This window comes from Ciconia boyciana, chromosome 7, assembly GCF_034638445.1.
Source record: "Ciconia boyciana chromosome 7, ASM3463844v1, whole genome shotgun sequence".
NCBI lineage: Eukaryota > Metazoa > Chordata > Aves > Ciconiiformes > Ciconiidae > Ciconia > Ciconia boyciana.
The window spans coordinates 58,788,905-58,811,724 of record NC_132940.1 but is presented as its reverse complement, the minus strand read 5'-3'; the positions used below and the strand labels follow the sequence as shown (position 1 = coordinate 58,811,724).

General features: G+C 37.7%; 1 long non-coding RNA gene across 2 annotated transcripts in view; it reads right to left on the bottom strand.

Moving 5' to 3' along the window:
- Positions 1–22,820, bottom strand: part of LOC140653819 (uncharacterized) — a 40,242-nt gene that overhangs the window by 14,596 nt on the left and 2,826 nt on the right. The gene's annotated exons all lie outside the window — the stretch shown is intronic.

Here is a 22,820-nt window from a genome sequence, read left to right as displayed (position 1 = left end):
CCTCAGCATTGGCAGTACCTCCCAACTTTGTTTGATCTAGGGATTTCACCTCAACACACCGGTAAATATATTAAATACAACAGGTCCCAAGACTAACCACAGAGAAACACCACAAGTAACGTTTCTCCAGCCTTGTCACTTTCTTTTGAATATTATTTTCAGTCAGCACTTTAGCCAGCTCACAATTCTTGTGTTCACCACCATCATTTCCAAATTGAAGAACAATTTCCTGTGGGATATCAGTTACCAGAATCTTAGTGGATAAAGCTCACTTTTATTACTCCTAAAAAATCAATTATCATATTGAAATATATTGAGCATTATGATTTACCTTTGATAAAACAATGTTGTAATTTATTCCAAAATAGGTCCACACTTGCTATTTTCCAGTCACAGGAAAAAACAACAAACAAACAAGAAAACCCCAACTTCCCAAAGAACCCCAACAAAACAAAACAAAACAAAACAAAACACCACTCACTACAAACCCCACATTACTGCAGTTTCTTCAGCATTCTAGAAATTACCTGCATCACCTAAATTTGTCTTACCAGTAAGCTTTGCTTTGATGCCAGCAGCTGTAATTTCTAGTGCATCATCCTAATTCGTATGATAGAATTATCACTGCTCTCATCCACTATACTGATAACTGAGGCTAAACATTAATTTGATATGTGGGTCACAGCTACCAAACTATTCATCTGTATCCTAGCCTTTGTATGAGGCATCCCACTTCCTTCTTATTTCACACCGAAGATAAATTTTACATGCAGTACAACACACCTTGTTTTGTACGTGCACACAAGGTGTAACAGTTGCTTATGCAAATGACAAGTATCAATACAGTGACCTAACCAGGAATACCAATTACTGAAGAAATGGGATGTGATATTTTCATTCAGGATTATCCCTTTATTAACAGTTTTCCCTTTTCTCCCTAAATGTACTTGACACCTTGAGCACCTGGAATCTCATGCACGTGGCTGAAATTCACGTGAAACATTTTTTTCTCCATGAACAATTAAACACTTTGAATTTACCTTGGATTTTGTTCATTCTTAACCATCAGACAGTAATCTCCTGAGGCAAAAATCTAGACAAGGATGTTCTAAATCTCCTTTGCACGCTGGGTGCACAGTCTCTCAAAGTCCAAGATGAAAAGGTCCCTTTCAAGTACCGAAGATGATGTCCCCTAGAGAATCATGCTGTGCTTCTTTTGCCCATTCCTTTGAGAGGCTATAGCAGGAAACCTCCTGTTATCAGTCACATGAAAAATACCAACTAGTCCCCAAAGGTGAGCTGACGTCAAAGAGGGACATTTAAAGGGTCTGTCTAAATGCAGCTGAAAGGCTTGTTATAAGACACAGTGTAGGAGCACCCACATCAGACAAGTACAGAGGAATTGCTGGCACCAGAAATAACGGGATGACACAGTAGTAGGCCTAGGGATGTGGAAGCATGCTGCTCACCAAGAGTTTTGCCTAGAGAAGAACATGTTTGTAACTATGATTGCTTATTCTCTCCTCACAGTCAAAAAGTATATCAAAAAAAGACTGGAAAGAATAGTAAAGCTTAACAATGGTGCAATTAGTAGATTTAGATGTGTGTGTATTTTCTTTGGCATTAGAAGAGTTTAGCACCAACACAGATAAAGGTTGCATGCATTTTAAGGGCTTGGATTAATTCATTGTTTATGAATATGCATCAGGGAAACAGAAATTTTCTCTCCACAAAACACGCATCCATGAACAGTGTTAGTGTATTTTTCCACTGAATTCATGACATTTCTCAACCACAGGGTTGAGGATATTTTGTGTCTCTATGTATAACTTTCCAAAGTCATTTATTACAGTAGCTATATTTAGAAGTTAAGTCTACTTGCTAGAATTTTAAAATGCATTTCCCTTTAGCTGTCTTTGCCACTACTTTGCTTACTTTTTACAAATGTTTGAGTGGTTCACTGAACAAGTCTTGCTTTATAAGTTTAAACCATTTCTTTGTTTGTCCTTGTGCTCTTTCCCTTGAGATTTTCTTTTAGTCCAATTTTTTTTTTTTTACACATATTTACGCTTATTTACATATGCAAGAAAATAATACTCAAGATTCCTAAATAAAAAACTGGCTTCATTCTTTTGTCATCTCCAAGACTGAATTACCATACTGCATAAACATCTATTTCCTTGCTCAATTCCTAATTTTTCTGTTTTGGGGGAATATACCCACTATGACTTAGCTACTCCATGCTAAGTATGAGGGATTTAATTTCCTCATTTTCTGGCTGAGGGCATCTCTGGTCAGTGTTTCTGATTTTTATTTTAACTGAAATTATTTCTCTCTCCTCTGTATTACAGAGTACTGTAGGACCACAGATGATCTGGTTAATCAACCGACCTTGCAGCCAAAACTGAGAATGAAAAAGGACCTGTTCACACAAGAACTAAACATCAAATAAAACGAAATTACAGAAAACAATTAACATATTCCTATTTCATCCTTCAGCTAATGTGAAATTGTTCCTTAACACATATTATGTAATATTTTCTGTCCAGGCACTGGTAAGTCCAGTAACTGGTCTTTCACTAAGCCATTTTAGAGAGTCAGTCTAGCAACAGGGTTTCAGAATGGTTTTGTGGCATGCAGCACACAAAATTCCTTTTCAGATTCCCTCTCATAACTCCTAAATCTAACACTGATCATACAGCGATAAAAACTCTAACCAGTGAGTCTGTCCCTAATTCTGTCATAGGACCAAGCTGAAATTCATAGCATCATTTCCGAGGCAAACTGCCATTTTTTTCTTCTGCAGCAGTATTTACACTGTCAACCTGATTTTAAATATTACACATACTTCCTGATTACATTATCAGATGAATTTGATCTTCTCTGTATAAAGGGCCACTTAATAGGAGGAGGAAGTTTCTTCTTACTACTTTATTTAGGTACGGTGAATGCTTATGCAAGAACTGGTGATGAATGTCAGCCAAAAGGAAGAAATCCTTTCTTGCACCAGGAAACATATTAATGTCATTGTCTCCCTGCTACATTTACGTTAAAAATAGTTTCCTATTAATATTACGTTAAATCAGAACAGGCTTTTTTATGGAGATATATACAAGGAAAAAAGCTGGTGCTTATATTTTTAAGTCCTGGTTGCAGCAGTAAGTAAAACATACAATGAGTATCAGGATCAAATCATAGCATCTGTCTGTAAAGATTTGTTGGTATAGAGCTGTCACCCACATGGCTTCTTGTCGTGTATTAAACAAGACAAGTGCAACAGAGAAACATGAAAAGTGTTAATAGTGCTGCAAGTCAGGCGCAAAGGATGGAGAATTCAACAGATCTTCTGAAGCTAGGCCCTGGATGCAAAATTTTCAGTAACAACATTTGAAAAAAAGTATTTTTAACCATAAATAAAAAATTTTAATCCTTTTTGAGTTAAAAAAAATTCCTCCATTTTAATTAAAAGCCAGATTTTATTTATATTCCTTTTCAAGTAAATACTGCTTTCTTATTCAATCAGATATGGCACAAAAACTATTGCTCTTGTTTTGATTATGAGCTTTTTTCTATTTTTCAGAGATCTTATGGAACTAAACAGCACAATTTATGATTTTGCCAGGGACTTTTACAAAAGCCAGTCCTGATTAGAGAAATAACCTCCCATCTCTAGGAAGGAACATAGAAGAGGAGAGTCCTTGAGTCTGTCTGACTTTAGATTCGGTTACAAATGCAATGCACAGATCTAAGGTACTCTCTTCCATTGACTTTCTTTGTCATTCAGACAAACTATTCAGCCTCCGCACATGAGATCTGAATGTCATATAAAGAACAGAAAGAGAAGTCTGAGGGGAAAACGGAAGTTTCCCAAGGTGATGGCATACAAGGAAAGAACATTATCAATATTAGGTTTGTAGTCCTAGGTACAAAGTTGCCTTTGCAATGACCCTACATGGACTGGGTTTTTAGCACTGCTTAAGTTTAATAGCTAACTCAGGGGCTTAAGGTAGGCACTTAGTTTACCTAAGTCTCCTACATAATCAGTGAAGAGTGTCAGGCTCCTCCAGATGTGCTTCAGAGCAGAAGCCATACTTGTGGATTCTGAATTGCTTTCTGAAAGAACATCCTCTGCATTTAATCTCTCAATAGCCCAGGAAAATTTGTCTTCCTCATTTAGGCACCTACATTAGGCATGTAAGGTTAGGCAATAGGAACTGCCTTACACATCTCTTTCCCTGTGTTTCTGCACTCCATTTCTATTACTTTCACAAATTTTGCTGAAGCTAGAAGTAGCAGATTTTATCAGTGCACTAACTGGTTCAACCACACTCTTTCCTGCTCTCATACGTCTGGTTGTTTGCATGTCTAAACAGCATCTCAGTCTTTGATCCCCTCTAGGGAGCATGCGCTCTTAAATTTGACTATTTTTAGTACCTCATCTATAATCATCTTCTCCAAGATGAAAGATGTCTCCATCTATATAACATGGGAAGATGATGCCTACGTAGGGTTTGTGAACTGCTTACATACTGATGTGTGAAAATCCCTATACAGGCATAGCGTATTGTATTTTTATAATTAATCAGATACACAGTATGACTATTACAGTCTCCTGTATTTCACCCGAATATCAATTTATTTACTCCTTGTAATTTTTCACACTCCGATAAAATCAATTTCCCATTTCTGAGAAGACAGCATACTGATTAATAAAAACTCCACTCCACTGCATGTCCTCCCTCCTGTGATTTGTGGGCATGGAAAACACTGATATATTTTCTTCGCTGAGCGAAAAAATTCTGTAACAACAAGTGACACTGAAAAGAAGGCTTAAATGTTTTGAAGCGAAAAATTATAATAAAATTCTTCTGGAAGAGCCAGTACATTAAGCATGTGATTTCCTGCCAATGGAAACAGTCTACACAGACTATATAGATAGACAGCAAAGAGTGTAATCACTGTTTTGGGATCAGACAGAAATACAAGTCAGGAGGCTCCAGCAGCTTGGTTCCATCTGCCTCAGAGACCCTACTGGACACATGGGGTCTAGATCCAGCATGCAGGTTATAGTATGGACCACTACCAAGTCTTTTAAAAGTGACCCAGTCACAACAGCTGGTAGCTACCCAGAGGAGGAAAGGCATAAAAGAGAAGGAAACCAGGCTCGCTTTGTTACGGAGCAGATGTCAGTATCTCTCAGGGAGGTCACAGAGATGTAAATGGCTGCAGAAAATATTCCCAGCTTCACAGTGGTCACTTTACAAGGGGTAACGTGGAATCTGTCACGCTAAGGATCTATAAAAGGGTAAAGACACACAATATACAGCAGAGTACCATATATTCAGGAATATCCATATCTCAGTCCCTCTGGAGACAAAGTGAAGAATTTGCACAGTACTGAGCAGGTCTCAGGGGGCTGCTCATGAAACCCTGTGGGTATTCTATCCAGCCATCCTCCTACGTAGGAATTTCTGTTATTCTTAGCAGGGTAGTACCTGAATGCCTGCTTGGATTACTCATGCTTCTGGGACACAAATCTATCTGGGCATTTAGGCAGGAATTTGTATGAAACCACAAGGTAGGAAAATCTGATCTTAGGTACTCACTTCCTTTTTCTGTGCTTCCATTTCTGTAAAATTAGGCCATGATATTGACCTTCATTATAAAACACTTTGAGATCTGTGGATGAAAAGTACTCAATAAGAACTAATTATTGTCATTAGGTTGGATCCAGAACCAAAAGTCATCAGTTTTCTAGTTCAGCCTTACTTGTGACTATAATTATAATCTCATCAGAAGATTTTGGCCTAAAATGGCAGAAATCTCCTAAGGATAATTCCGAGTATTTTAGTGCTGTTCTATTAGAAACCCTAGCTTTACTTGAAACTCGGGTCTTAAAGTCTAGCCTTACCTAAGCCTCATCATCTGTGTGTCACCATAATTTTTCATAGCTGCATTTTGCTATTTAAGAGTTAGAATGCCTGAAAATAGAATTACTATTTGCTCTTACAACAGTTGTTTTCCTCTTTACTACAAACTGAATGAAAACAAGGCAGATACAAATGGACGGTTATAATTTCAAGCTGACTAGATTTTATAAAGCTATTCAGAAAATTAATTAAAGTAGATTCTGTGTTTCAGTAAGACCAAAAATATTACCCTTGATTCCATAAGATCTCAGCTTTTTCCTGACAACCCCACTGCTCCTTTTGGATGGTTTTTAGTCTTTTTTTAAACCTCTTTAATAGGCAAACTGAATCCTGCCTCCTGACAGCATACCAACATACCTAAAACAAGAAAGTGTATGTGCTGAATGTTTCTTTTGCTACAAGCTTCAGATCAAGCCTTTGACGAGAAACACACATTCTCTTTCTCGAGTTGAAACACTTCAACAAACATTGGTGCAATATATCTGCTTTATTATGAAGAAAATCCTCTTTAAGAAAGGGCTGTGAATTCAAATTCCCAATCCAAACTGTGCGTCACAGTCTGAATTTCCTAGTCTGATAGCACTACTAAAATGCCTCCCAGAGACTTAATTCAGGTTTTGTCTGGCCAGCAGAGAATTAAGGAAACCCCACAGCAGAGCCTAATGGCTCTAACAGCTTCTATGCTAACTCCCATATTCCCTCCACATAGAAAGCAGCTGGGCAAAGGAGCATTCCCCAAAACCAAATGTTTAAGAGGAAGATGAAAGAATCCCCATCCAAAGTGGGCAATTCAGGAGTATTCCAGCTCTAGATGATATTTCTTTTAACCTCCATTGAACATTAATGACTACAACTCTGAATTTCTAACTTGTTTTATGATGTTCTTACTACATTACATCATGCTACCCTGTGTATAAAAACAATGGAATGAAAGCCTCTAATTTTAGCTGTCATAAGTTAAAGAATAAATGGCAGCAGAAGCTTTCACTTATAATTGCAGGATTTTAGGTAGCTACAGAAAAAGTTATCTTTTCTGTATGTGAACAAATGCTCAACTGTTTAAACAAAATTTCAGAAACTGTAAGAAGTTGTGTGTGCTTAAGAGTTAATGGTGAAGGTGTCACTACGCTCAGAAACGGAGCCGACTTTTCCATGTCACATTCAGCTTATTAATAACCCAATTATTTCTGTCGCAATGGCATATATCTCTCTTTGCTTTTTTTTATTGTTATGCAACTAGAATAGCTTTCAGAATAATTTTTGGCTGAGCTTGAACAGGTAAACTATGAAATTCAGCTAGAATAGAGTTTTATGCTGAAATGCTATTGAAATTCAATAGATGAATGTTGAGTGACATAGAGTATGCAATTATGCAAGAAGACTGTTTGCAACAAGCCATCTTGGAAGTACTTCCATTTGTGAGAGGATTTTTTCATATTCTGAATCTGAATACATTAAAAAGCCTGTAATCAGTTAATAAAGTCAAATCTGCAATTCTTAATTCTGAATATCTTCTGTAACAAGATGAGCTTCTCAATTCTTGTGATTAACTTACAAACAAAGCCAAATACAAGAAGCTGGTTCAGAAAAATCAATGCAGGGAATCATTGCCAGTTTTCTCATAAATATTTCTCCCTTAGAAACCACTGAAATTTACACTCTCTTTATCATGTGTTGTATAGGGTTATACGCAATTACAGCACTTCCTACATAAAATACAGATCTGGGTAAGATCTTGCATAAATGGATATAAAAATTATATGCAACCTCCTGGCCAATTGCCAAAGTGGCCCTTGTGCTTACAAAATAGTGCATCAATCTAATCTAATCTCTGTGTGTACACATGTATGACAATATTGCCGCAAAGCTGCTTTGTTTAGCTGTGTATTTTCATGACCTTGAAGCTCAGGATAATGTATTTTTTATTCTTTTCAGTATCTTCACACAAGGATATCTACAATCGTTATAAAAAAATCTCCAGTCGGAGGAGTGGGGAAAAAAAAGGGACTTCAACTGCTCAGTTTCTAAATTAAGCTACATCTGAAGTTAAAAATAGCCCTTCTGCCTGAAGATGCTATGCTGCCTGAATTTAAATAGCCCGTTTCTTTCCCTGACAGATAACATTTATTGTGCTCTCTGCTGCTGCAAAAAAATGCCTCCTATAAGGAGACTACCTTTTTTTTATGTCCAGTTTCACTTCTCCTAAGATGACAGAATTAAATAGTCAGTCTTCTAGCCAGGATGTGTATCAATTTTCCCACAGATACATTTCTAAAATTTTACTAAATAGACCTAAAAATATGCATGTGTATATGTGTGACTTTTCCTAGCTCTTTCTGCAGATTCTGCCGGGAAGATCTATAGTAAGAATATATGGCCTGAAATGCAATCAGATTTCTACAATACGTGTCCTAAAAGTGCTTGTGCCCTTCCCTACCAACCTCTCGTTTTCATTTACTTGTGTATATATATATATATATTTCTAGATGTTCATTGCTGATTCTAGATAAAAAGAAGTATTAAATGCAATTACATGCACTATATGTGAAATGGTTTACTCACTGTTTTTCCTCAAAGCACTGAATGGAAGAGTGGAAACTGTATCCCATTTCTCTCTGGTCCTAGCACAGAGCCAGCATAAGGATTTCTATCCTATCCATATCCCTGCCGTGATCAGAGGCTGAGCGGTCAGCATTAAGTTACACGAGGCCTGCCTGTGCTACTCATGTAGAGTAACGCAGGCACTGGCTTTATACTGCATGCAGATTAGAAAGGTAAAAAATCTTTTAAGCCATCTAGCCCCTTCTTGCCAAAGCAGGCTAGTTCTTTTTGTTAAAATTTCTAGTGGTCTATCCAGTGTAGTTTTAAAGTTTCAAGCACTGTATCCATGCTTGCCCTGGGAAACTGTTGATTTTCCTCAGTATTCATTCTAAATTTACTATGCCTTAATTTCATCACTTTATGAGAATTAAAATTAATCAGATTCACTTCTACATTTTAGGGAAGAAAATATGAAAGGCATACTTCTAATGTGCAAAAATGAAACTTGAATCTTGCTATACTGAGACAACGCTACTTTCCCCCTTTTAGTTAAATTGCCTATTTTATATGAGCACTCCCAAAGGAATAGCACAGAAAGACTCAGGAATAAGTAAATGAAAGATGAGATGGATATAAGTACTCCTCTTACCCCCCGAGCAAGACTTTCACATTGCAGTCAATTTGTGGACTAAAAGCCTGAAAGATCCCTGAAAGCTTTATAAGCATCAATAATATTTGCAATGATGTAAGCCAAAGGCAATGATCTAAATTCTGCAGTCCCTAATTGAATAAAACACCCATTGAAGTCAATAGGAATTGCACTCAATTCAGCTGTGCAGTATTTCACGTCTATAGCATTTTACATAATGTTACTATGTAGCACCTACGAGTAGTTTTATTTGTATAGGGCAAAGATGCAAGCCTCTGTGAAAGTAGACAGGACTGGAACACCTATATGTAGTTCAGTTGTTTAGTTTCAGTTGAACTGAACTGCAGTCATCAATCAACAGCACATTAAGGTAGGATGCCTATTCACTTATCGAGGTGAAGCTATAAGGCTACTTTGATTTGTAGGCCTGAAACAGCAGGGTCAGTCATGTTATAGGGGGACTGAATTTGACTCAAATTTTAGCTAAAATGGGAAATAAAATTAAATCCTTGTCAAATTTGATGTGCATGTCCATAGCCCAAAATACTCATCATCAGAGTAATATAATTTCTCTAAACACTTTAACCCAAGCTATAGTCTCAGCTGTTAAACACTTACAAATAAACAGCCACATGTGGGGCACAGACCTATCATGTTACAAGCTAGTTTATACAAGGTAAACTTGTGTCAGGACTTACAAGCCTCTGGGACTTCAGCATTTGTTAGAGTCCTGAGCTGTTACATCCCTTACTCAACTTTATTACCAAGCATGTGAAATGAGAGCCACATGTGTTGCCACTGAGGAATCGGAGAGGAATGAGAGTCAGTCTGCAGCTCTGGCACTGCAGATGGTTTGGTACCACTTCTGCTTCTGGGGAAGAGAGGATCATGGCTGCCAGAAACCATTTGCATTGCTCTGTGTCAGAGAGCTTCACAAAAGCATGTAATAATACATGTAATGAGTCTCCAGAATCATGTTTGTGAGGCCTGGAGAATGTTTCTCTTTGCAAATGTGAACTACTGAGTCATCCTGTTCATGTGAGACAGACTGTATTCTCTTCCCAAAGAGCGCCTTTGAATCACTGTTACCACCAGATAACAGATGTTGCTCTCCAGGAAAGTTTTTCATACAAGCTTTTATAATCATACGGATTATTTCAACTTGACCTTGTAAGTACAATAGAAAAACAAGATGAACTGGTGGATCTCAGAGGGCTGTGTGTTGTAGTACTTTGCATATCTAAGTAACTAGGCTCTGAACAACATGACTACTCAAAACACTACACAAAGTATAACAGATAGCATCCATAGTCTTATAAGGTAAATACTACTTATTCCCAGCTTACATATGGGAAGAAGCAAGCCCTAAGGTGTTTAATGGACTTGTCCAACATCATACAGTAAACACGTAACAATTCAGGAATAAGTGATCCAATGTTCAAAAGCATCTGTCTCTCTGAAAGTTAGAGCTTACAGACGTGCAATGAAACTCAAGTCATTTGAAAATAGGAATAAAAGTATAAATTGGAAGCTTTTAGTAAAGTGCTTTAAAATGCCCATCTTCTGACAACCACTTCTGTTTTAAACCACAAAACACTTTCTCTCTAATTACTTCTTCAAAGTGAAGCTTAACATGCACTTTAAAAGAGACATTGAATAGTACTGTAATACATACTAAATTTCAAACTTTCCTAACTATGCATACTTCTGGTCAAGTAACAGTAACTTTCTTTCCACATGCCTTTATTGTGTTCCTGGATTGCAGCTTTGGATGATAAAGCACATTTTCACCACTCTTTTTCAAAAATGCCAGTAAGTGGCAATTTAAAATCAGACATTTATATTGTAACTGTTCCTGTGCCTTCTGGTGCAACTTGAACTAAGTTCATGCAATTAAATTATTTCTTTAATACCCTGAATATATGCATTTCATGATTTCACATCAGAGTTTTGGAGTTATGTCACCAGACCCCAGAATTAATAGAGCTATGCTTATTCATAGCAGTAGACAGTCAGGCCCAGGTAATGCAATAACAGCTTGGATTCCAAACAACAGCAACAAAGTACGGAACCGTAGGGCTTTGGTTAGATAAAAATGAATTAGTAAATTTTTCATCAGATGGTCTCATTAATCACTACAATCACTAATTAAAACTCACAGTATTCCTTTAAGAGAGATACTGTTCATTTTAAAAAAGAAACAAACCCAACAAAAAAAGGTAATGCCAGATCATGGACAGACAACACCTATCAGATAAAATAATCTATCAGGTCTCAGGAGAATTAACCTCTAAGAGCAAAGGCCACAGTTTAGGCTGAGCTGTCCAGTGCAGTGATAGTACTAATATTGTTATCAATAATGATTTGCTTTGTCATACACTATGTTTAGAAACTATTGTTCACTCAATGATTATTCACATTAATTTATTTTTTGCCTTCTGTTTCTCAAGAGATGAGGACTTTGGGCTACTGAATGTTTTTATACTTTCTTGCACTTATCCAGCATGTCTCAATCATTTCTAGGATAAGCATTGCTTCTCTTTTGTCATCCTAACTTGTCTTCCCACTCATGAGTATCTCCTCGTTTTCCAGCCTGTGCCATACTTTTCCATCCTGGTCTGAAGCCTGACTTTTCGTCAGTGGATCAATTTGTGCTGTTAATTCTTCCTCTTCTTTTCTATGAATTCTATGAATCAAAAGTAGAAGATAAAGAAACAACTGAAATTCACCACTCCAAAGTTTCCAGCGATAGACATGGCATTAACACAGTCAAATTGCTCGACAGCACTTACGTCATGGGTACATACTGTATCCCAAACTTCAGTGTCTGTCTGTATCCAGTCTATCCTCTCCAGCTTACCACCCCAAACCCTGCATACCAGCTTTACCAAGATGCTCCAGGAACCCTGTCTCTTCCTAGCCTGCTCCCTGGACCTCTCTACTACTTGGTTAGTTTACTGCATTCCCAATACAAGCACCGCTTAAACCACTTAGTTCCACCTAAGCTTACAGCTTTTCTTCATTACTCCCAGTCTGTTTGTCTCCTGATTTCTCAGACTTGTTGCTGCAAAATTGTCTGTCTCCTGCATCACTCCTCAGAGCCACAAATACCTTGCCCTAATTCTTGACAGACATTATACTGTGAACAAATCACAGTGCAACTTTATTCCCTTCTGCTCCCTTCAGCTTCTATCTCTCTGTCCCACTGTCTGAACGTAAATGCTATTCTCTGCATAATAAAGCCACAGGGCATTTTCAAGTTGGAGAAGCAGATAGACAGGAAAAAGGTCAACAGAAAGACAAAGACCGAGGCTTGCTACCCACCATCTTCTCCAGAAAGGCTTATCTCTGAATCTCTCATTTGAAAACCTACTTTACTAATTAACATGCCTTATCTAGTTGTCATCATGTTATTTTTCTGCCATAAGACACCACCTAGAATAATACAAAATGATATTTTTGTGGTTTTGTTTCCCAGATTACTAAAAATGGTGGAATCATATGGAATGCTGATAAACTAGGAACATTAGATAATGATAAATTTTCTTTGAGCTTACCTATTTTTTTTTCCTCCAGTGTAACCATTTAACTATTATGCATATCTTAAACCACTTAAAAGTGATATTCAGAACAAAGATGTCAAAAAAAGGGTAACAATTTTTAGAAAAGGGAAACAGGTCTACTTTCTGAACAAACATATTTTCTCAACAGCCTGATGAAAAGATAATTTTCACCTCAGACTAAAATTGTAATTCTCAATTTTCTTCTCTCTCATATATACACATCCAGACTCACTGCTGTGCTCCAGTTGTTTTGATAATGCAAAGCTATCATAAAAACATCTGAATACATAGCAACATCTAAATTTTAGCAACTGGAATTTACCATGCTAAATTAAATGCCCTAAATGCCCTATTTCCACTGGGGAAAAGTGTGAGTCAAACTCACACTCTGTATGCATTTGCAATAAGCAGGAAATAGACTGAAATAAATATATGTGCTTTATTCTGGTTAATATATGTCGTGTCCATCCTGACATGTAAGATTGCTAGGATGTGAAGCACATGGAAGCTATGTGTAGGTGCAAATATATTAAGCAGTAAATAGTAATTTTGATGAGGCAGTTACTATTTTGAACTTTGACACCTTAGCAATTCTACAGAAAAATACAACCACCTCTTTTGTCCCTTTCTCCCAGGAAGCCGGCACACAAACAGGGGACTGTACCAACAAACATGCTCTTGACTCAAAATAATTTCAATGTAGCTCATTTAAAACAAGAACAACAAACCCCTCACACCAAAAAAATCCCACCCCAAACCAATCACTTCCATCATATGTGTCATAACCCAGATTACACCTAAACACTTCATAGAAACTTCTGAGGTCATTGGGAACTTCTAAATGTATTTTTTTTGCCTTCTTTCCTATGTATTATTTATGTGCCCTCACATGCAAAAGAACAAAATTTGATCCCATACTGCGAGGCACTTGTCATTACCAGCTTCTACTGGTAGGATCAGCTCCAGAAAAAATTCTGCAGTTTGGAGGCCTTATTTCTTATTGCCCACAGGTGAGCAAAGAGTTAGCCTATGAGCCTGCAAGTGTCTATTTAATAGAAAAAATTTAAAAACAACAGGAATTCAACATCTTCAACATCCTACAGGATAGGGCTCAACTCTGGATTTTCAGTTTTTCAGTTGATGGGGCCTGTTATATACATAAAGTACAATGACGACTATTCAGAACTTCCCATTTGCCTTAGAGGCAACCACAGTTAATGCTCTGTAATCTGCATTACAACATATTGTGGGGGGTTTTTGTTTTTAATTAATTCTTCCAAAAATATTTTTGGGATGAGTGGATATATATGGTGAATGTAGTGGTGAGAAAGGCTGTGAGATTCATAATTACAAAGAGAATAAAATTCTGACCTGCTGTATATGCAGCACTACTAAGATTTCATTGTTCAAATTAGGCAAAACCTCTCTGCTATTACTAATTTCAAGGTCAGCTACACATATAGCAAAAAAAATTGGTAATGATGCTCCGTGTTTTGAATAAATCCCGACAGAGCTGTTAATAAAATAGAATAGAAAAATCCTCACTTACCTCGATAGTTGTAAGCTGTTATTTCATACTCTGCAAACTTTCACTCCCTACTATCTAAACAAAAGTTCTGCAATCTTGATGCTAGAATAGCTCTCAAATACATACTGCAGAATACCAAAAAAGAGAAAGCCTATGTTGTCCTTACTAGCAGGCATCTCTCCAGGGATGATTGGTCATTACCCTGGCAACCCTCACAAATGGCAAATGACGTAAAGAGAGTGGGAAAAAAGCCACTGAGAGCAGAAAGCACTATATGCATTATAGATAGTTCTGAGAATCCATGCTCATATATGCATTAAATGGCTTCAGAGGAGCACAAGGGACCTTCCATTTTGCAGAGATGCCTGCTGAGGTGAATAAGAAACTTTATAATTTTTTTCTTACTCAAAGCATTGGGAGCATCTTTAGGTCTTTAATTGAAGCAAATTGGTTTCTAATGATTTTAATAATTCAGACACTGTTTTTAATATCTTTTTTTCAATCCTGTTAAAATTTCCCATTAAAATAGCTCACAGTCATATTCAGACAAGAGTGGATGTATTTTTAATTTTCCTTTTCACTTTATTTATTGCTACGTAAAGTTACTTATTATTATATTTATTCACATTAGCTCTCATACCCTTATTTTTCCCTAACAATGCATTTGTACAAATTGTACAAGAGTTCTTGTGTTTATGTCATTAGAAATAAACACATTAGCAGTTGTATTTACTGTTACTGATAACTACCCTGTGCCTAAAGAAGACATGATTCTAGCCAAACATCAGAGAACAAATTAAAAAGCATTTTGTTATTTTTGCACAGCATGATCACAGTGAATTTGACCACACTATGATGCGTATATCACAGAGCTAGAGAAATTTGGGTGTGGTTAATTCTTCCACAATTAGATGGAAAAAATCACGAGTAAGATAAAAAGGAAATCTGCTTTGAGATTCTTCAGCATCTGCACCACTCTTCTTTACCCATTAAGTAAAACTGAAGGAATTCAGGTTATGAAAACCAAGAAAAGCATCTTCCACTCCTGCTTGCATATGTTACAAATTACCATTCAGGATCAGGCATCCTTTTACTTGCTTGTCTTTTGACCTCAGGATTTCTGGATTCCTAAATGCACATAAGCCAACTTTCAAAGAGCATACTGGAAAGCATTAGCACTCAGATCATTTTATAACCTAAAGGAAAGGGCACAATTCTCAGAGATGAAATAAGAACTGAGGAAGTAAGTGAACCAAAGTAGCTGCTCTGACTATTTAACTATCACGTAGAAGTTGGATGGGAATGGCTCTACCATGACAACTGAGTTTTGTGCTGAACTCCTGATGAAAACACATTAGATGTATTTGAACTCTGCCCCACTTCAAACCTGAAATAAAATAGAAGTAACCACCAGCTGCAACTAGGATATTTCTGTACCTATCTGCCTAAATTCAATTAGTTAAAACTTCTTGGAGTAAAATTTAGCACTCATGGAAATTCAGATGCATTCAAATGTAGGTATCTTTGAAGAAGAGGATAGGCAGGCTTTAGAAGCCCAGCTTGTTCATACAAGAATAAAGGCAAGAAACTTTGCCAACACCTAAGTTAAAAAATTACATCTAGGTCCTTAAAGAGCAGACAAATTATAAAGGTAGGAAGAATCAGAATATTAAGCACAGTGTACACATTTCTACCAAAGAAATCCTGTTAAAAATATGATTTTCTAAGTGTAACAGAAGAAAGACTCTGAACTGATAATTGTACAGAGAAGTACATGCACTACTTCACCAAATAACGAAGTTGATGTAAAAGAAAAATCTTTGTGGGAACAGTTGCTCTGGAATAGTGAGATTTCCTTACGAACGTAGCAACACTTACAGCCCCCCAGTTTCAGGATGTGGCAAAGGCACAACATTGCTGCACCATGGCTCTCCACCTGGAAAGAGCCTACTGACACCAAGCATGAATTAGCTTTACCCTCTGGCTGCTTTTGGTCAGACTGGAGATTTGACCGAATCTTGTACAGCCCCACAATTTGAAAGCAGAGTAACAAGAGGAAAGACAAGTATCTTCACTCGTTCTTTTTTCACTTATTTCCAGTCAGTGTTAGATCTATATAGAATCACCATCTACCTGAGAGAAAACGTAACTAGATCAGCAGCAGGGCCCCTGATTGTCCTCATGACTAGGGCACTGAGCTGAGATTTAGAGACCCAAGTTATTCAACTCAGCTATACTACTAGCTTGTTGCATTAGTTCTCACAAAATGTTTCCCCAGCTGTACAATGTGAATAAAGATTCTAACTCCTTTAAAAAGTGCTTTCAGTGCTATCACTGAAAAGGTTTATATAAGAAAGGGCTTCATTTTTATCATGTTCAAAATCTACTATCCTGCTGCAATCAGGAAGAAGGCAGTACACTTGTATCATGACAATTTTCCAAAAAGGCTGAATAAGCCATTGCAAGTGACTGAATTTTGTGACAGAACACGTAATGAACAGAAAAGATATTCAAAAGATAATGCTCCATTTATTTATTTGCTGAAGACAACTCATTTTTAATTATTTAAACTCCAGCAACCTCATACTAGCAAATGTTCTGCTGGGTTATAATTGACAGGCGTATCCTGATCTGAGCGAAGTGAAACCTCACTATAACATTACCTTTGATATGACATTTTTTCCTGACAGGAGAACAGAAAGCATTATTTCACGTTTAGAAACCACCGAAGGCAAAGTTCACCAATATGTAGATGGCCAATGCATGCTCTATGCTTCCCATAAATCTTCTCTTCGATGGTCCAAATCTAAGCTTCTCATTTTTTTTCACAATTGCCCTTTGCAGAAATTTAGATCCAACTACAAACTTTCTACCTACCTTCCACTCATTACCACAACTGAACAAAAATCTTACCATCAGTGTTCCCAAACGTGCTTTTTAAGAACAAACGTGGCCTGTCATGGACATACTTTGTATGAAATGCTATTACTATATAAGACCAAAAAGTATTTTTAAATATACAAAAATTTTCTGTGTTTTTGCAAAAAGATGGTCTTAACAAAACCTTCATCTTTTTTAATCATATCCAACTCTACCAACTCGCTTTTGTCTCAGCATGTGAGATTGACTCATGTGAATGTTCTGGGCAGCACAAGGGGGACAAATCCAGTCAATGAATGAGGAGAAGGGGAAGACACTGGTGCAGAGCTGCAGTCAGGGAACAAGGCTTCTAGTGGAGTCGTAGGAAGAGGCACAATGACTGAATCTTACACCCGTTTTGTGACATGGTGTCAGCCATGCTGCTGAGTCTAACATATGCAGTGCCTGATGGAAAATTGGGTTGCCGATCCTTAAAGAATCCTTTCCATACACTGATAAAATTTGCCAATATATTAGAAAATTAAATTAAAATTGGTCAGTACATTAAAAAAAGATTGGAGACAGAAATCATCAGATAAGTAAGTTATTACTGATTTTATTCTAAGTGATTCACCCCAGGAAAGGATCAGCTCGCTCAAGTCAGTGGGAGTTAAAAGTCTGCAGCGTTTTTCTGGACCAACCATTTAAATGCTTGTGAAATGCATCATGTTGCAGAATCCAGCCACTTAAACATGCCTGTAGTCACCTGGCGTGAAAGACAATCACACAGGGCCTTCTTGATACTTTCCAAGGTCTGTCCTTCCTCTTATGTGTGTCTGCTCTAGTCTGTTTTTTAGCTGGAGAAAATTAGCTCAGGTTTTAGCAGGCCCAATGCACTATATGCCAGAGAGTTACAGAAAATTAAAAAAGAGTATCAGAACATACTATTTCTAAAAAGGCCCTTACACTGTCATGTCATGTAAACATCAGAAAGGGGTGAATGATGATCTTTGTTTCCTAAGCTATGAATATGATTCTGAACAATACACTGTTAAGTAAGCAAAACATTTTTTTTTCTTTCTCTGTCCTTCTAGAGGACAGATGTGTGCCTTGTCAGATGAGTCCAAACCCATTATTAGTGTCCTTGCGCTTCTCCATTAGCGATATTGCAGCTAGACTAGCTGATGTCAAGGATGTCCGTGTTGAAAGATAACAACATTCCTTAGTAGCAGAAACTATAGGCTTTCAGCATTCTCTGGCTTTCCCATGATTTAGCTTTAACTGGGAACATTGTTACAGTGAAATTCAGAGAGATAAACTAAAGAAAAGAAAGTACTAACATTCAGAAAATGCAAACATCTGAATATGAACACACTGCTGTTAGTATCCTTTAGTACTCAATTTTAATCAAATTCACAGACACAGGCTGCTCTTTAACACAGATGCATCCAAAACCAGCAATTCATTAGTCTCACTCCATCTTTTTTCCAGTTCCAGCATATGTACTGTAGCACCTTTGCGACTCAGACCAGTCTCTCCTGACCCCATAAACTATGTGCCAAAATATTCCAACAGGTGACAACCACCTAGCTGGGAAACCCTGGGGCAGGAAAACTGGGGTAGTTCTGACAAGAGAGGACAGCGGCAAGTCCAACCATTCCAATACCAGACAGGGCAAGGTCATATGGGCCACCAATGATGGTGATACCTGCAGTCTGTGCTGAATTACTTTCAGAGCTGGTAGTTAAGATTAATCATCAGCTACTAAGTCAACTGAACCAGGCTTCTGGTACATGACACAGCCTCAGGATCCATACAGCACTAGAACTTCTAGTACACAATATAGATCTATAGATCTTAGGACTGGCTATCTCTGGGCTAGCACCAGTGAGCATGAAAGCACTAGTATACACTTAGAGAAACGGGGTTTACAACTTTGTTTAAGGCAGATCTAAACAAGCCGTTGAAAATAAGCAGCTTCTGAGAAATATAGCTTAAAAGGCCTGGTTTCCTCCAGTTGTGTTTCATGTTTGGATTCTTTTGTGTGTCTCAAGAAGCAAAAATTTCTGATCAAAGCTCTTACTAGGACAAAGGTATTCCTGCAGTCTGTTTTCTAGATGGATTATCTGTTGTCAACTAATATAATATAGCTTATGCTGCAACCTTATCATCTGTGGAAGCAATCAAAAAGGTAGCGTAATCCCAGTTTCCTAAATGCACTAGTTGAAAAATACCTGAGACTTGCTCACATTAGTTCTCCCCTACCAGAAGCATCCCACAGTGCTAGACAGTTTTCTATCTCTATTTTTCTTGATTGTTCAAAGAAAACAAGTATCATGACTGATAATAAAACTCTCTCCTTAAAAGCCTATAGTTAAAAGGTTCAAGAAATTAATAAATACAAAATACCAAGACTGTCATGGAGTGGTGCTCTTATATGCTGTCTATGTCCTGCAAGAAAGAACCTCCTAGCCAGTATTCCCTATGCCATAGCTAATTTTCATATAAAGGAGTAAATAATGAGGACTACCCACACACATAAGCTGACATATCAGGACTCAAGGAAAGCTCATCATCTGCAGATCTTGCCAAGTTCTGCACTGTACCACATCTTTTCCTGACAACACTCAGAAACACTGATTCGTCTCAATTTCACTTGCAAGGAAGACGTCTTGGGCCTGATGCACCCCTTGGCTACAATTCTGCTGCACTGAAATAAAAGACACTGTGCCAGTGTAAAAGTGGTGAGAGAGAAGAACTGGACTCCAAGATAACCAAATAAGTGGAAGAAAAAGGGATTACAAATTTGCATGTGATATAAAAATCAGAATTCTTATAATAGTTATTAAAAATGCCATGAACTTACCTGTTACAGCAATTTCAATGATCATCAAATAATGCAAAGATCTTATCTACCACCCCAACAACTTTTTAAAATGGAGCTTATTAATACAGATGTGTGCTGATGCTGTAATTTAGCAGCTGATACTTTTGAACAGTAGTAGCGTGACTGCCCTAGAATACAGATTTTCTGTGAATAAATATTCAGATAAAGCACTGCAATCCTAAGCTTCCCCATATAATTTGGCGTCTCCTGAATAAAAGCACATCCTTTTCTGCATCAGACTTCTTGATGCAGTGCAATTGCATTGCTCTACATACTCATTTTGGATGATAAAGTACATACTTCTCATAGTAATGACCTAAATGAATTCAGGAAAAAAGTGACAACCCCTTTGCAAACATGCCCATCCAGCAAATATACTATTATTTTTCCTCGTTGACCTACCATTTAATAATTAAGTCTATAACAATCTCTTTTTTTTGTGATACAATCATACATAAATCTAGAAAATCAAGCTAATACCTTGGTTTTTGAAACCCAGTAGAAATAATGCTACTCTAGTTTGTATTCCAAAACCTGCTACATTGATGTTGATTGCCAGTGTCTCTGCCCCCTGCTTTCCCTATGCTCTCTCCTGGTGGTAGAACAAAGGTTGCACAGAATAGACATGGTTACACCAAAACCTCTCCTTCACAACAAACATTTCCAGATGTCAAGTGAAAACAGCTTTCTATAGTAAAACAGGCCAAGATTCCAAGCCTAACGGGGTTCCAAAAAGGTAACATAAAAAATGTCACGACTCCTATAAGATCATTGATTAGCACACCCTTACAGCTCTACTCCCAAGACTGCCTTATTTCACCCAATAAAGAATGCATATGCAGAAATAGGGACTTGGGGCTCTTCTCTCTCAGAGGAGTAGGTTAATCAGCAGGCTCTCCTTCTGGATTCCTTACCTCTGGCTGCACAAAGCCATGATTCTTAGCTGCATGGTATCACAGTTTGAAACTGCTAGTGAGGCAACACAGCACTCTCCTGGAAAGTTGGGAATAGAAATTTGAACCTTGCAAGGCTGAAGACAGAGCATCTGACCAAGAAACAGGAGATCCGTACTCCATGCTACCTGCTCAGCTATTATAGCCAAATTTCCATTCTAGCAGTGGGAAGCACATGGAATCAAAATGCCTCATATAATGGTAAGGCTCAGCTGACACAAAGATCTTCTGTTCACCAGCCTAAGCTGGCTTCCCAACTGTAAGTAGCTTTGTTTCTACAGATGAGAGGTACTGAGCCAGGTCAGGTTTGGCCCAGCTGCCAAGCAAATAAGCCCTGCAAGAATCCAAAGTGACTACAGACCAAGCACTAAGCCTGAAACAGTAAATTGTGCCAGATCTGAGCCAAATGAGACATACGTACACAAGAGACTCATTTGAGAAGGGCAATACAGGCACACTTAAGTTCTCGCCAGGGCTGGCTTAGCCCAGCAGACCTATAACCTCAGAACCAGTTCCAGGCAAACGTTGCTGTACCACCTTCACCGCTAATCTGGCTCTGTGAATTCATACTATGCCTGAGCTAAACAAGGAAAGTGGTCCACAGTCCTCCAATTTGGTTTCACAAGAACCACTTATGGTTCAGAACAATAAAGCAGCACTAATATTATGTGGGTTTTTTCCCCATTCTCCAGTGTATCCTAGCCACTATTATTACAGCCAGTCAGCTGGAATCTCAGCATGCATTCTTTTTTATTTTTTTCCCCTCTCCGAAAACTAGTCAGGCCATCTATTGGTGATGGAAAGTTGACTGTATATTAAAAGCAAGCACCATCACCTCTTCCTTCAGTCATGTTCTAAAATAAGAGTGAGTCACAGGTCTTTTACAAAAGGACAAGTTAAACACACCAGCTCCAAAAGAAGATTCTGGAACATATATCCCTGTGACTGCCTTGCTGGAGTCACAGACAGATCTCAGAATTTCAGACATATCTCCTCTCCTCAGCATTTTCAACCGCTAAGCCCAAACACCCTGTACAGTGGTTATGCTGTCACAAATCCAGGTTTAAGGTCTTTAGCACATTTTATATGACACTTAATTCAGCGCTTGGATTCCAATCTGAGGTAAGAACCTAAAGGTCATGTGTGGCAACATTGAGGCCCCTTAGTGAGGTTCAGCATTTACTTTGTGTTCTGGCTCTTTCTCTGCAGAAGGAGGATGATAGCATATTTATACTCACAGCATCCCTGTAAAGAAGGGAAGTATTAAAATTGACAAAGTACCCAAGTACTTTAGCAAAGAAAGTGGAAAGTTGAGAGGTCATACAAAGTGCTTGAGTGAATGGGTATTAATGATTATTTTGCTTTTTCATCTACAGACGCTTTTTTAGTTCACATAAACATTTAAGACCTCTTCTGAAAATAAGAAAAATAAAACCTTTAACATGCATTTTGCAATCAAGAAACAAGGAGGAACACAGACATTATGAATAACCCATTGTCACAGCCAGTCTGCTGCCACATCTAAAAGCTGGCACTGCAGTCTGGGAGATTGACTGGCAGTTGTATGGCACTGTTCAAAAGCAACAGGCCATCAGCCACCCAATGGGGAAGTGCAGCTTGTTGAGAAATAAAAAATCATTCTGTTCAGTTTTGGCTTGACATATACATCACTTTCTATGTTGCTTTATATTACCAGAAAGGTGAATGCACTTGCTTGAAACCATTACATCTTAATGAAGTTTTAAAAACCTCAAAGCAATAATCAGGAAGCTTCAGATTCTCCAGACTATCACTGATGAAATTAACTTTTGCTTACTAGCAAGCATCATCATTTGGAGTCTTGATTCATGCCTCACTTTTAAAATTATTCTTCTGTTTATTCCTGTGGACAATTTATGTTAGTGCCTAAC